This window comes from Protopterus annectens, chromosome 9.part0 (genome assembly GCF_019279795.1).
Source record: "Protopterus annectens isolate FY-2018-M chromosome 9.part0, PAN1.0, whole genome shotgun sequence".
NCBI lineage: Eukaryota > Metazoa > Chordata > Ceratodontiformes > Protopteridae > Protopterus > Protopterus annectens.
The window spans coordinates 1,848,516,617-1,848,530,369 of record NC_056743.1 but is presented as its reverse complement, the minus strand read 5'-3'; positions in this window follow the sequence as shown (position 1 = coordinate 1,848,530,369).

Here is a 13,753-nt window from a genome sequence, read left to right as displayed (position 1 = left end):
GACTAATACAGGTAGTGTTGTTGGAGGAGATAGTGAAGAAAGGTGTTGGTGATTTGTTTGTAGGGGTAAAGAGAAGAAGTTTTGTTTTGGTGGGATTAAGAAGGAGGGATTGTTCCATAAACCATTTTTCTACATCATGGAAGACTGTTTGGGTGAGGGACTGGAGGGAGGTGACGTTATTAGCAGCACAGATTAGAGTTGAGTCATCAGCATATTGAATGCAGATGGCTTGGGGTATATTCAGATGAAGGTCATTAATAAATAAAGAAAAAAGAAGGGGACCTAGGATTGAGCCTTGTGGAACCCCAATGTTTACTGGAAGTAAGGAGGATAGAGTGTTGTTCCATAGCACTGCTTGTTGCCTATTCTGGAGGTAACTCCTGAACCATTGAAGAGTTTGTGAGCCAAGTGAATAGAGATTTAGCTTGTGCAGAAGTATATTATGGTTAACCATGTCAAGGCCTTTGACAGGTCTAGGAATAATGCTGATGAGAAGAGATTGTTGTTCCTATTATTATTTATGGCATCAGAGAAGGAAAGGAGGGCAGTTGTAGTACTGTGGGAAGGTCTAAAACCATATTGACTATTGGCTAGAAGTTTGTTTTGTAGAAGGTAGTTAAGAATTTGTTTATGTATGCATCTTTCCATAATCTTAGCTAATGGGGAGAGTAAGGCAATAGGGCGAAAGTTTGAGAGCTCAATAGAGGAGCCCCCTTTATGTAGAGGTATTATATAAGATATTTTCCATGAGGTGGGGATTTTTCCTTCAGAGACAGTCCTATTAATAAGAATGGATATGGGGTAGTAAATAGCTTTTGCAGCTATTTGAAGGTATTCTGATGGGAGTTGGTCAGCGGATGGGGTGCAAGGTTTAAGTTTCTTGAGAAGTTTATAAATAAGGGATGAAGGAACTGGCTGAATATAAAAGGCATTGGATGAGGTGTTAGAGGTATTAGGTAAGGAGGTAGTGGAAGAGGGCAATGAATTAGCTAGTGTTTGAATGGCTTCTGTAAAATACTTGTTAAAGGCATCTGGGATCAGGGTGGAATTGTTGAGGTTAAAGCCTGAAGGGGTAGGAGTAGTTGAATGGCCTGGTTTAAGAAGTTTGTTAATACCTGTCCAAAATTTTAGGGGGGATTGTTGATTAGTTTGTTGGAGGTGAAGATAATATTCCTTTTTGTCAGAAAGAGTATCCTTTTTAGTGGCATTTCTTAATTGTTTAAAGAGTAGGTGATCAGATGAACTTTTGGTAGTTCTCCATTTAGCCCAAATTTTGTTTCTAAGGAGCATTTTTTGTTTAGTTTGCTTATATAGCAAGAGTTTAAATTGAAGAGTATTTATGAAAGTATAAGAAGTATTAACCCCCTGATAAGATATGTTAAGTCAATATGCACAATCTCTGCAGAAGTAAAAGCCATATAAATAACTCCACATAAAAGAGAACTATTACTAATGTGTGATTGCTACTGGCAAACAACTTTGCATTTCAGTGCTTCATTAACAAGTGCAGTGTCTGTTGCCCTTCAGGAATAAATTACCTATGTTGTGTTAAGAAATGGTGTGCTGGTGATATTGTCTAATAATTCTTTGACTAGATCAGCTGTGAAATAAAGGATGGCTGGAAAACAATAACAATGTGCTAACAGTAATTAGGCAGGCAGTTCAGGGACCATTACAAAGCCTAGCCCAAATTCTCAATTGCTCCAAATCACTGCCTGGTTAAGTGACTTACTCAGTGTCACACAGTAGGCAAATAAAGTTGGAAAGACTCAAACCCTGCGCTCTTACTACATGAAGCAGTTCATTAAAATGTGAAGTTTTAGTCCTCTGCACTAACTGCCAGAGTAACTAAATGCAGAAATCCTATAAATCTGATCTTGAAGAGAAGACTGTACTGCAGTAATATGCAGCAATGACTACATAATGGATGTGGATGATCAAACCCTTCTGATCATCACTCCAAATAATGCAAATGTCAACCCCTTTGCAGTTTAGTGGAGGTTGTAAAGAAGGTACTGCAGAACATACTATTAAAATGCAACATGGTTAGACTATTGCACATATTACAGGTTTGTTAATGAATTAATTAATTATTTAGTGCAATGAATAAAGCAAAACGATTACAGACAATATAAATACTGCAACAGCTTTTGTTCAATTCACAAGTCATGCAAAAGTCCAAAATATTACTGCATATAGCAAACAGTTTTTTTTTTTTGGGGGGGGGGCTTACATGCTTGTATGGCACCTACATCTCATTTTTCACTTCCCTACAACTTCTTTGTCCTCAAGAACAGCTATCCCTTCTGACATCACTGGTGCACATCTGATCTACTTGAAAGGTTAATAATGCTGCATTGTTGCAGGATACACCTCCAAAGTCAACACAGCCAGATCATGGACAAATGGGGCTCTGTGCAGGATAATGAACCAGGAACCCACCAACCGCACCAATATCCCATTACTTACCCATGTCTCCCCAATTACCACAAACCTATCAGTGAACATATTATTTTCTTTTTTGCATTTACAATTATCACAGAGATTTGGATTTTATTATAAACTATTATTTCAAATTTTCAGAAAAAACACGGCCAGTTTCTAAACAAAACAAAACATTCTCACATTGAAAACAGACAACATGACAAACAGTAAACTCCTCTTTCCTTGAAAATCAACATTTACTGAAAATGCATCTGGCAACCCACTAAGCTAAAAGAAATGTGCTGGGATTCTTACTCAAATAGCATATAGTGAAGTACTAATTACTGTACATGTGAAGGGTACAGGAATTCAAAAGACAAATGGGTAAGGTATTTGCTAGCAGCCATGGACAGCAATTCACTGAAGTCATGTCCCTTTTCATAAGCAGCCCAGGGGTACTGTTTGCTGAAATAACTTGGCAGAGTCTCAGAAAAGACAAATGAACGCTGAGACAATCTATGCACTGCAGGAAGCAGCTCTTTAACAGCTCATAGTCTTACTCATCTGAACTACATGCTAGACAAACAGTTGTAGTTCAAATACAGTGCATTTCAACCTGTGTGCCTGCAAAAAACAAGCTAAATTAAAAATGAATTCATAGTTGAAATATCATTAAACTTGTAGACTTCATGCTGTCTTCTTAATTCACAGCTAAATGATAAACATACTGTCAACATTAAGGAAACCAAGGATCACATCCAAAGAATATGTGATAATGTCCCTATTTGTTACAATCAATGTCCTTCCTTAACACCGTAACTACTCTCGTTCATAAATACTATTTACTAGGCTTGTAGTCCAGAAGACCATAGAGGGACCTAACCCAGATTTCCATGCTGCCCAAAGCATTGACTGGTTAAGTGACTGACTCAAGAACTGGGTATGCACTTTAGACAAAATAAGAGATGTTCTGGAAAAATGGAGACAAATAAAAGCAGACTCCACACACACACACACACACACACACACACACACACACACACACACACACACACACACACACACACACACACACACACACATACTCACCTTCACACACAAAAACACACACACACACACATGCACACTAATGCTGCTGCTGTTTTATCTCACTCTAACCTGTATAGTTTTGTTCTTCTGCCACCACAAAAAGCAAAATTCCATCCTTGTCAAAATAACTGCACTATCTGTCCTGTTGTGTAGTTAATACCCCTGTCCATTCTGCTGCAAGATTAAATGTCATGCCAGTCAGAAGGTCTCATTTGCTTTCTATGCATGCATGCCAGCTCATGTCTCATTGTCTTAACAGCTGAAAGTTACTGCATGCATGCAGCAGAAAAATCTTAAATCAGCTGTATTGGTTTGGATGCCACACAGGAGCACCCATCTCCCAGCCAACACTAGGCCCTGGGCAGTTTCCTAAGTTGCCTAGTGCTGGATCTGGCCTTGGGGAAAGGAAGAACAAAGGACAAAATAGAAGCTTCCATTGTAGTAATGGTAATCTGGTTACTGTTGTCAGAAGGTTGCAGCTACTGAGCCTTGTAAATTAGTATTTAATGTGTGGTGTTAGACTGATCTTGATATCTGCCAGTTATTTTACTTTAGAATGCTGTAGTGCAGTTTTTCCATGTGGTCTATAACATCTTGCTTACACTGAAGTAAAAGCAAGTAACTCAAGATGTTATCTGTTAAAGTTGTTCCTGAGATGACTAGTAGGAGACCACATTGCTGAAAAAAAAAAGAAATACTGGTGGCATAATATCTGTAAAACTGGTCAGGGAAATTTTTAAGAAACATAGGAATGAAAAAGGAATCTCTAGCTGAAGGATACTAAAGTTTGATCTGCATACCTTATTCTGCAGCAGTCTTGGTCTTCAACAGGAGTAGAGAGAGAGAGAGAGAGAGAGAGAGTGAGTGAGTGAGTGAGTGAGTGAGTGAGTGAGTGATTGAGAGATGGACGGAGGGAGGTAGTGAGTGAATGAGTGAGACAGAGTGAGTGAGTGAGTGAGTGAGTGAGTGAGTGAGTGAGTGAGTGAGTGAGATGGAGGGAGGGAGGTAGTGAGTGAATGAGTGAGACAGAGTAAGTGAGGGAGTGAGTGAGTCAGTGAGTGAGTAAGACAGTTATTTGATGGGCTTAGTAGAATTAACAGACTTACCAAAGAACATAACACTGTAAATGGAAACTTTTTCAAATGTCCATATGGCACTCAGTGTTTTGATTTGCTAATATGTCTAGGAGACATTCAAGGGACTCATAAGAAGCTCTTTTCATAACAGAAATTAGTGTGAAATCTAACAGTCTTATTTGTACTAAGATCTACTTCTTCGGCTGTGACACTGTGCTTTTTTAATGTCGTGTGACCAACACTATTGCACAGCATCAGTCAAATTAAGGGACTTTGTGACAATTTGCTTTCTGAACGTATGTCAAGTATATCACAACAGACCACAAATGTACTGTACTATATCTCAGTGATGTCTGATTCTTAAATGCAAAGGGCATTTTGTGCTAAGGCCAAATATAAATGCCCCTGTTATATATACCAACCTATCCAAAAACAACCTCTCTAAACTCTCCACCTGTTATAATAGCATAGCTAGATTCATCACAAGCTCCCTCTTTAAAACTCACCACTGCCTTAACCTCAAACAACTTGGATGGCTAGAACTGAAAAACCATATACTCTTTCAACAATTACTTATTACGCAAAAGATCCTGTACCACCCTAACAACACCCCTGTCCTCACTAATCTAATTACACCATACAATAATCTAGCTACACTACGCTCTGCTAACAAGCTTCTAGTTTCCTCAAGTAAAGCTAACAACAAAGCTGGGGATTCACTTTTCTCAAACACTGCAGGAAAATTCTGGAATCAGCTTCCTGCTGAATTATCTACCGTTGCTTCTACTTCTCTTTTTAAAAAAACATCTTAAAGAACATCTGAAAACTCATTGGCTTTGTCCATGCACTAACCCAGACTGACATCTTTTTCCCTTTCTATTCTTAACCCTATCCCTTCTCCTGCAACCTTTGCCTCCAAATCTACTTACTACTCCTATTCTGGAATATTAGAATAATATATAGATTATTTTCCCTTAACTAAGACTTGCTCATACCTTCTAGTGTATTTGTAGAATTGTTTAGTTTAATTTTTTACTAAAATTGTTTTACTTTACAAATTTATTATTATAACTGTTCTTTAGACTAATGCTACCTCTGTATTGTGATTCTTTATGGTTCTATGTATTGTTAACTTTGTCATTATTCGAGTTTGGAGCTTTTCTCCCCGGGCCTCTACTGAAAATGGACATATATCCAGCTAGACTAGCCCGGTCAACAAATGTAAAATAAAATAAATAAATCACAGTATAATGGAGAATATACATATGCCATAGGTTCATAGGTTCATAGGTAGATACTAGGCTATCTGCCCTAAGGCATTTATAAGCCTAGCCAGAGTGTATTTGGCTTCCGCCTCCCTATTAGGTTAGCCTACTGTGCCTCTGTAAAGTAGGTCACAGAAGGTACCCTTTTAAGATTAGTTTACTGTGTCTCTGTCTAGCAGGGACACAGAAGAGATCCCAGGGGTGAATTTGCGATTTCCCATCCATGTGTCAAGATTTCGCTTGAAGAGGGTCAGCGAGGGGCTATGTCTAACATGAACTGGGATTCTATTCCAGAGTGAGGGGAGCCTCTGGGAAATTAATCTGTCCCTCCAGCATGTCCTATTTATTTTGTGTTGAGGTTTACGCCCTGGAGCATGTAGCCTAAGGGACTTGATTTTTGAGGTGGAGCATGTCCATTAATTCTGGGTTTGACATGGCTTTGTACGTCAGGCATAGATAGCCTCTGAGTAGGCGGTAAGTGACTGAGTAGAGCTGGAGTTTCTTTAGTCGAGCTGCATAGGACATCTGTTTGTAGCCCATGATCCTCTTGGTGAGGTACTTTTGGGGTCTCTCCAGTTGCTGCAGGTGTCGGGTAAGGTACATCCCAAAAGGGGCATTGTATTCAATTATGGGCCTGATGAGTGAAGAGTAGAGGGACACAATGACCTCTCTTGATCTAGATGCGAACCCTTTCGTGATAAGGTGGACTATATAGAAGGTCTTTCTAACCACTTTGGCAACGTGATTATCAAAGGAGAGATTACTTTCTACATTGGTCCCCAAATCTCTAATTACTTCTTCCCAGATTTAATGGATTACCACCTATGTGGTAATTTGCACTTGAGGCAAAATAAGAGATGTTCTGGAAAAATGGAGACAAATAAAAGCAGACTCCACACACACACACACATACACACATACACGCACACACGCACACACACACACACACACACACACACACACACACACACACACACACACACACACACACACACACACACACACACACACTGATGCTGCTGCTGTTTTATCTCACTCTAACCTGTATAGTTTTGTTCTTCTGCCACGACAAAAAGCAAAATTCCATCCTTGTCAAAAAAACTGCACTATCTGTCCTGTTGTGTAGTTAATACCCCTGCCCATTCTGCAGCAAGATTAAATGTCATGCCAGTCAGTAGGTCCCATTTGCTTTCGATGCATGCATGCCAGCTCATGTCTCATTGTCTTAACAGCTGAAAGCTACTGCATGCAAGCAGCAGAAAAATCTTAAATCAGCTGTATTGGTATCGGTTTGGATGCCACACAGGAGCACCCATCTCCCAGCCAACACTAGGCCCTGGGCAGTTGCCTAAATTGCCTAGTGCTGGATCTGGCCCTGGGGAAAGGAAGAACAAGGGACAAAATAGAAGCTTCCATTGTATTAATGGCAATCTGGTTACTGTTGTCAGAAGGTTGCAGCTACAGAGCCTTGTAAATTAGTATTTAATGTGTGGTGTTAGACTGATCTTGATATCTGCCAGTTATTTTACTTTAGAATGCTGTAGTGCAGTTTTTCCATGTGGTCTATAACATCTTGCTTACACTGAAGTAAAAGCAAGTAACTCAAGATGTTATCTGTTAAAGTTGTTCCTGAGATGACTAGCAGGAGGCCACATTGCTGAAAAAAAAAAATACTGGTTGCATAATATTTGTAAAACTGGTCAGGGAAAACTTGAAGAAACATAGGAATGAAAAAGGAATCTGCAGCTGAAGGATACTAAAGTTTGATCTGCATACCTTATTCTGCTGCAGTGTTGGTCTTCAACGGGAGTAGAGAGAGAGAGAGAGAGAGAGAGTGAGTGAGTGAGTGAGTGAGTGAGTGAGATGGAGGGAGGGAGGGAGGTAGTGAGTGAATGAGTGAGTGAGTGAGTGAGTGAGTGAGTGAGTGAGTGAGTGAGTGAGTGAGTGAGATGGAGGGAGGGAGGTAGTGAGTGAATGAGTGAGACAGAGTAAGTGAGGGAGTGAGTGAGTCAGTGAGTGAGTAAGACAGTTATTTGATGGACTTAGTAGAATTAACAGACTTACCAAAGAACATAACACTGTAAATGGAAACTTTTTCAAATGTCCATATGGCACTCAGTGTTTTGATTTGCTAATATGTTAAGGGACTCCTAAGAAGCTCTTTTCACAACAGAAATAAGTGTGAAATCTAACAGTCTTATTTGTACTAAGCTCTACTACTTCTGCTGTGACAGTGTGCTTCTTTAATGTTGTGTGACCAACACTATTGCATAGCATCAGTCAAATTAAGGGACTTGTGACAATTTGCTTTCTGAAAGTATGTCAAGTATATCACAACAGACCACGAATGTACTGTACTATATATCAGTGATGTCTGATTCTTAAATGCAAAGGACATTTTGTGCTAGGGACAAATATAAATCACAATATAATGGAGAATATTTATATGCCATAGTTCCAGCTGGTGAGAGGACCTTTTCCTGGTTGTTTATACACATATATATATATATATATATATATATATATATATATATATATATATATATATATATATATATATATATATGAAACCCTGTGTTTCTAAAGAATATATGACCCTGTGTTTCTAAAGTATAGCAAAATAGTCTGCTTATGTGGTGCTGACGTGGTAGAAGAAGGCCAGAATATGCATATCCACAGCTAGTGGGGTTTGGCTTTATTGGGATGAATGTATCCACAAAGGCTTAAAAAGAAACAAAGTAAAAAGTCATGGACATTCAGAAGCCATATAAATGAAAAACTTGATGTCCTTAAGGGGTCATCTGCATATATTCCATGGGCCTTTATTACAAGAAGGTTTAAGGTATCACTCTAGCTTGGCTGGGTTTTTCTTGGAGTTTTTACTAATCAGTTTGTCTGTATGATCTTTTAGCTCTTGTAGGAACTGCTGTGAAAACTTTTGAAGACAGTGGCAGGCATGATCATAATAACTGACAGACCTCATGACAATCAGATTCCAGTAAAATGTTAAGGTAGTCTTAATAATATAAGCCAATGTCCCCCAACACTTCTTTCATGGCGTTAAAAACAGGGCATTTAGGCAGGAGTTGCAGGACTTCCTAGATAAAAGGGGATACAAATGTTGATAGTGGGGGACTTGAATGATCATATCAAAACAGAACAACAGGATGTGAGAAGAAACTGGGTCAACGTGGGTATGGTAACAGGTATAAGAAGAAAGATTTATGTCTGGCAAATAACTTAATGGTAGCTAACAAATAGTTTACTAAGAGAAACGGTCACCAGACTGTGTATACTAATGGTCAACATGTAACTCTGGTGGACTTCATCACAGTAAGGAATAAGTTAGAATCAAAGATTGCAACGTCATCCTATATAGAAACATTTGGCCTCCAGTGTAAAGCACTGCTGACCACAATCAGGTGTAAGCAATGGTCAGAGAAGACTCTAAGCTCAACATAAACTAGGCTAAAGACCTGAAAATTGACTACAGTGAAAGGGCAAGAGTTCAAGGAAAAAAATTCAGGCTCTAGCACCTCAGGAAGAAGAACAAAATAGGTGGAGCTGAAGAAGAATGGCAAAGCCTCAAAGCAGCATGTATGAAGACTATAAAACAGATATGTGGCTGAGCCAGATATGCAAATAAGGTATTTGAGGAAAGTGGGTACAGAGGTGGAAGTTTTCATAACAAAGAAGGCATTCAGTAAAAAGTGTGGGGGCAGAAAAGAAAGACCAGTCTAAGAAGGAAGGCTGATTGAGTAAAAAAGAGGCTAAGAGAGTAGTTGCAATGGCAAAAATCAAGGTACCACAGGACCTCTACTAGCTTATAGAAAGGAACTCAGCAGACGACACAAAAAAGCTCTATCAGGTTACAAGGAAATGAAAGAAAAATAAAGAAGTTATTGTTTGGACATCAGTCTTGATGGATGCCAGCAACAATCTGCTCACTAATCCAGAGGATATCAAAGGCAGGTGGAATGAGTATTTCAAGAAGCTTCTGAAAGAAGAAAGCTCCAATAAAGTTGCGCTGCCTCTTGTCTAGCTCATGAAGAGAGGAGAAGAATAAGCCACCATGGAACAAGTATGAAGACACTAAGGAAAATGAAGCCAAGCAAAGCAGTAGGATTGGATTAAATCCGGGTAAATATGATCAGGATGATGGGTATGTTAGAAGAGGAAGGATTCCTGAGGGTATTCATCGTAGTATGGAGAGAAACATATCTCACCTAACTAGAGAATATGCATTCTAATACCACTGTAAAAAAAAATCAAAGGACACATTTACAACTGCATACAGTGCAGGTGTATTAAACTTCCATCACATTACAGGAAAGTGCTGGAGAGAGTGATTTTTAAGCATATACACAGAGCAGTAGAAAGTAAGATGTGAGATGAGTAGTTTGGATTCAGCTCAGGGTGCAGTACAACTGATCAGATGTCAGAAGTGAGACAGGGAGTAAAGATTAAGTTGTAGATGAGTGAAGAGTTCAGCTGGACATATCTAGATTTGAAGAAAACATATGACAAGTGCACATGAAAACTGATTTGTCAGTCCTTCAGTGGTTTGAAGCCCTTGAAACATTTGTGGAATTAGTACAGGCTATGTAAAAAGGACCCAATGATGCTAGTACAAACAATGTTCAGACTCATGGAGGGGGTTGTACTGGGAGTGGGTACAACCACTCCTGTTCATACTGATGATGTAAACCAGTTTGGAGGAAAACAAAAATGCTCTGTGCAGATGATATGGCACTGCAGGCTGACTCCAAAAAGGAGCTTCAGCAATTGAGAGGAAAATGGAATACGAAACTGTAGACACATGAGATGAAATGGAGTACAAAAGACAATGGTTATGACAACTGGGAGCATCAGAAGTTATTTTTTAAACACCTTTACTGAATTATCACTTGTGAGACAGGCAAGTTTGCATTTACATAAAAGCAATCAAACTGTCTTAACAAGTTCAAATTAACAATGCTTCACATATATTGCTATATATTATATAACCTAAACATTGCATAAATTATTCAATTCTTTCTTTTTTTAACAAGAAACTTATTTATTAAACCAACCTTTACAACGTAAGCAATCACACATTTATATAAATAAAAATAAACCACACCAACACAAATTGCAAGCATTTTACATCACAAACCATACTGACACACTCCCAGTTGCAAACATTATACATCATTTACAATCGACCCAGTCTTTTTCAGTCAAACATTACATAGCTCATTTAAGTTCTGCCTTCTTTAAAACCTCATTCCTCCCGTGTATGTATTATTCCCACAACTCCCCTTTTTCCTGTGTAGTTTCCTCCTACCTTTTTCTAAAGATCTCAATTCCATTTATTTTATATCTGTTACTATATTCACTAGTTCTAATATAGTTGGTTTAGATTTTGATTTTGATTTTCTAGTAAATGCTTTGTTGGAAGCCACTATAATTAGACACAGCAAGGCCATACCATGTCTATGCAATTCCAATTCTGTTTCATAGCTCAGAAAAATCATCTCTCTTGTCACAGCAATCTGACCACCCAGCATTTCCGACAGTACATCCTGCAGGGAATCCTCACTGCACTTTGTGAAAATATGTTTCCAATTCCCTCTTTCTTCCCCATCATACCGCCAACACTTACTATCTACCTGAGGAAAAATGTTCTGGATTCTACTTGGGGTATAAAAATATCTATATAAACATTTCCAGCAAATATCCTAAATCTTCCAGATTTTTGTTGCATATTTGGGCGACATATAGATATCCTTTCATTTTTACTTTCTGAATTACTTATCTAATCTCTCTTCTTAATCCTTTCTAACCTCCCCTGACTGATTCTTATAATTATCATGCGATATTTTATATCTCTACAAATTGTTCCTTTTTTAATGACAGCTTCTGTTCAAGATCCTACTAAAAACTTTATCAGTACTGGTCTTTTGTTTAGGACCACCCTGTTTCTTTCTCTTTGCCTATAGTCTGATATCAGTCTTCAATAGGGAAGACAATCTCTAACCTGCAGTCCAAATAAATTATTGACATCTTGCCATTCTATCATCTTTCCCTCTCTAGTTATATGCTCCCAATACCTTGATTCCCTTGTAAGTTTCATCTAATAAATTCCAGCCCTGTCTTTCCTGTTGTCTATAACCCTAATTGCAGTCATGTCTATCATCAGAATCTCCTTTCTCAATTTCCATGTTGGCTTAGTTATTAGAATACTTTCTATTACTTTATGGATATAATATCCTGCATTATTAGTGCTGTTTTCCTTAAAGGCCTGCATCCACAATCACAGTCTCTCCTTGTTTCTTGAGCTTCCCTCCTGTTTCAACATCAGCCCTTTCCACTTTCAGTTACAGATTTCTGCTTGTGCTATGTATAGGAGCTTTAACTGTGTACATCTGAAATACCCTTCAAACTGGGTAATCCCAATCTGCCCTGTTCTACTGGAAGAATCAGAAGTTGAAGGGAAAATTTTGGAACAAATCAGCAACTTCAAGTATCAGGGAGGGGTGCTTGAGAAGAGGGGATTATTTATTTATCATTTGTTGACCAGGTTAACTCCACCAATCTAGTAGCCTCTTTAAAGGGTAGACCTGAGGTCGCATTTTTAAAGGGGAGGTTCATTTACTCTTTCAGATAGATACCACTGAATCTTTTACATCCACCCAAGCTACTGCCAGCTTAGGCAGTATGAGATACTGTGGTGTGCAGACCCTCCATCCCCATGTTGCACAACAATGTCAGCAGTCCATTCACATTGTGTGGGACTAGAAACCACAACCTTCTGCATCTAAAGAAAGTGTGTTAGCTGTTGCACCACTGACACTACACTGTCACATTCAGAATGAGCCAGTCAAATCTAGGATCAGAGGTGCTGTAGTCATCTGCCAAAAAGTGCCGGGAGTGGCAAAGGACACAGGAGTGCCAAACAAACAGACAAATAAAATGTAAATAGCAGTGGTACTACCAGTGCTTATGTATGGCAAAGGACTCTGGGCACTGAAGTTATGATAGCTGAGGAAGCTAGAGGTGTTGGGGATGAACTGCCCAAGACAGGACATAGTAGGTTGCACAGTGCGGGGCTGTCAGAGAAAAAGCCAAACTAGACCCAGTTGCAGACAGAGTATAGTTGAACATACTACAGTAGATTAGTCAAGTGCCTGAAACTAGAGGATGATTTTGCAAAGACATTTTGGGAAAAACATGAAGAAGGCAATAAAAGGCAAGGTCAACCAGCCAAGAAATTAATGGATTGTGAAAAAGAAGAAATGTAGCAGTTAGAGTTGTCAAAGAAGGTATAAGAGTGGCTGGAATCGAGAGAAGTGGACACAGCTGACCCAACAATTCTACCCCATGTAGAAATGGAAAAAGGAGGGCTGCTGCTGATGATGAGTGTTGTTGGGAAGTGGCCAGCATTCTTCCCTGCCTCCTAAATGTGTTGTGTGGCTTGGGTTATGTATTGCCTAATTATGCAGGGCCTATAATTCAGGGGAAACCCACTGCTGTAAAAGGTAGCTGTACACCTCGCCATTTTCAAGAATCACATCTGATGCACTGACATGCAAATAAAAGGCCTTGGAGCTTCTACACTGTGATCCATTAGACTCAGTATGAAATACAGGGTCCCCCGTTATACTATACACCCACATGTTGGTTTGGGTATCTTTTACATCATATGTAAATTTCAGTGTACAAGATAAGCAAGCGTCTTACTACTTCTTGGCTAATGAGGCTTTTAATGGTGGATGTATGCATGACAGGATTTATTCGTGTATTCTGTCTCACACCAATAGAAATACATACATACCCCACACATACACACACACATGCACACACACACACACACACGCAAACACACACACACCCTCCATCAATTTCTGGATCAAAACA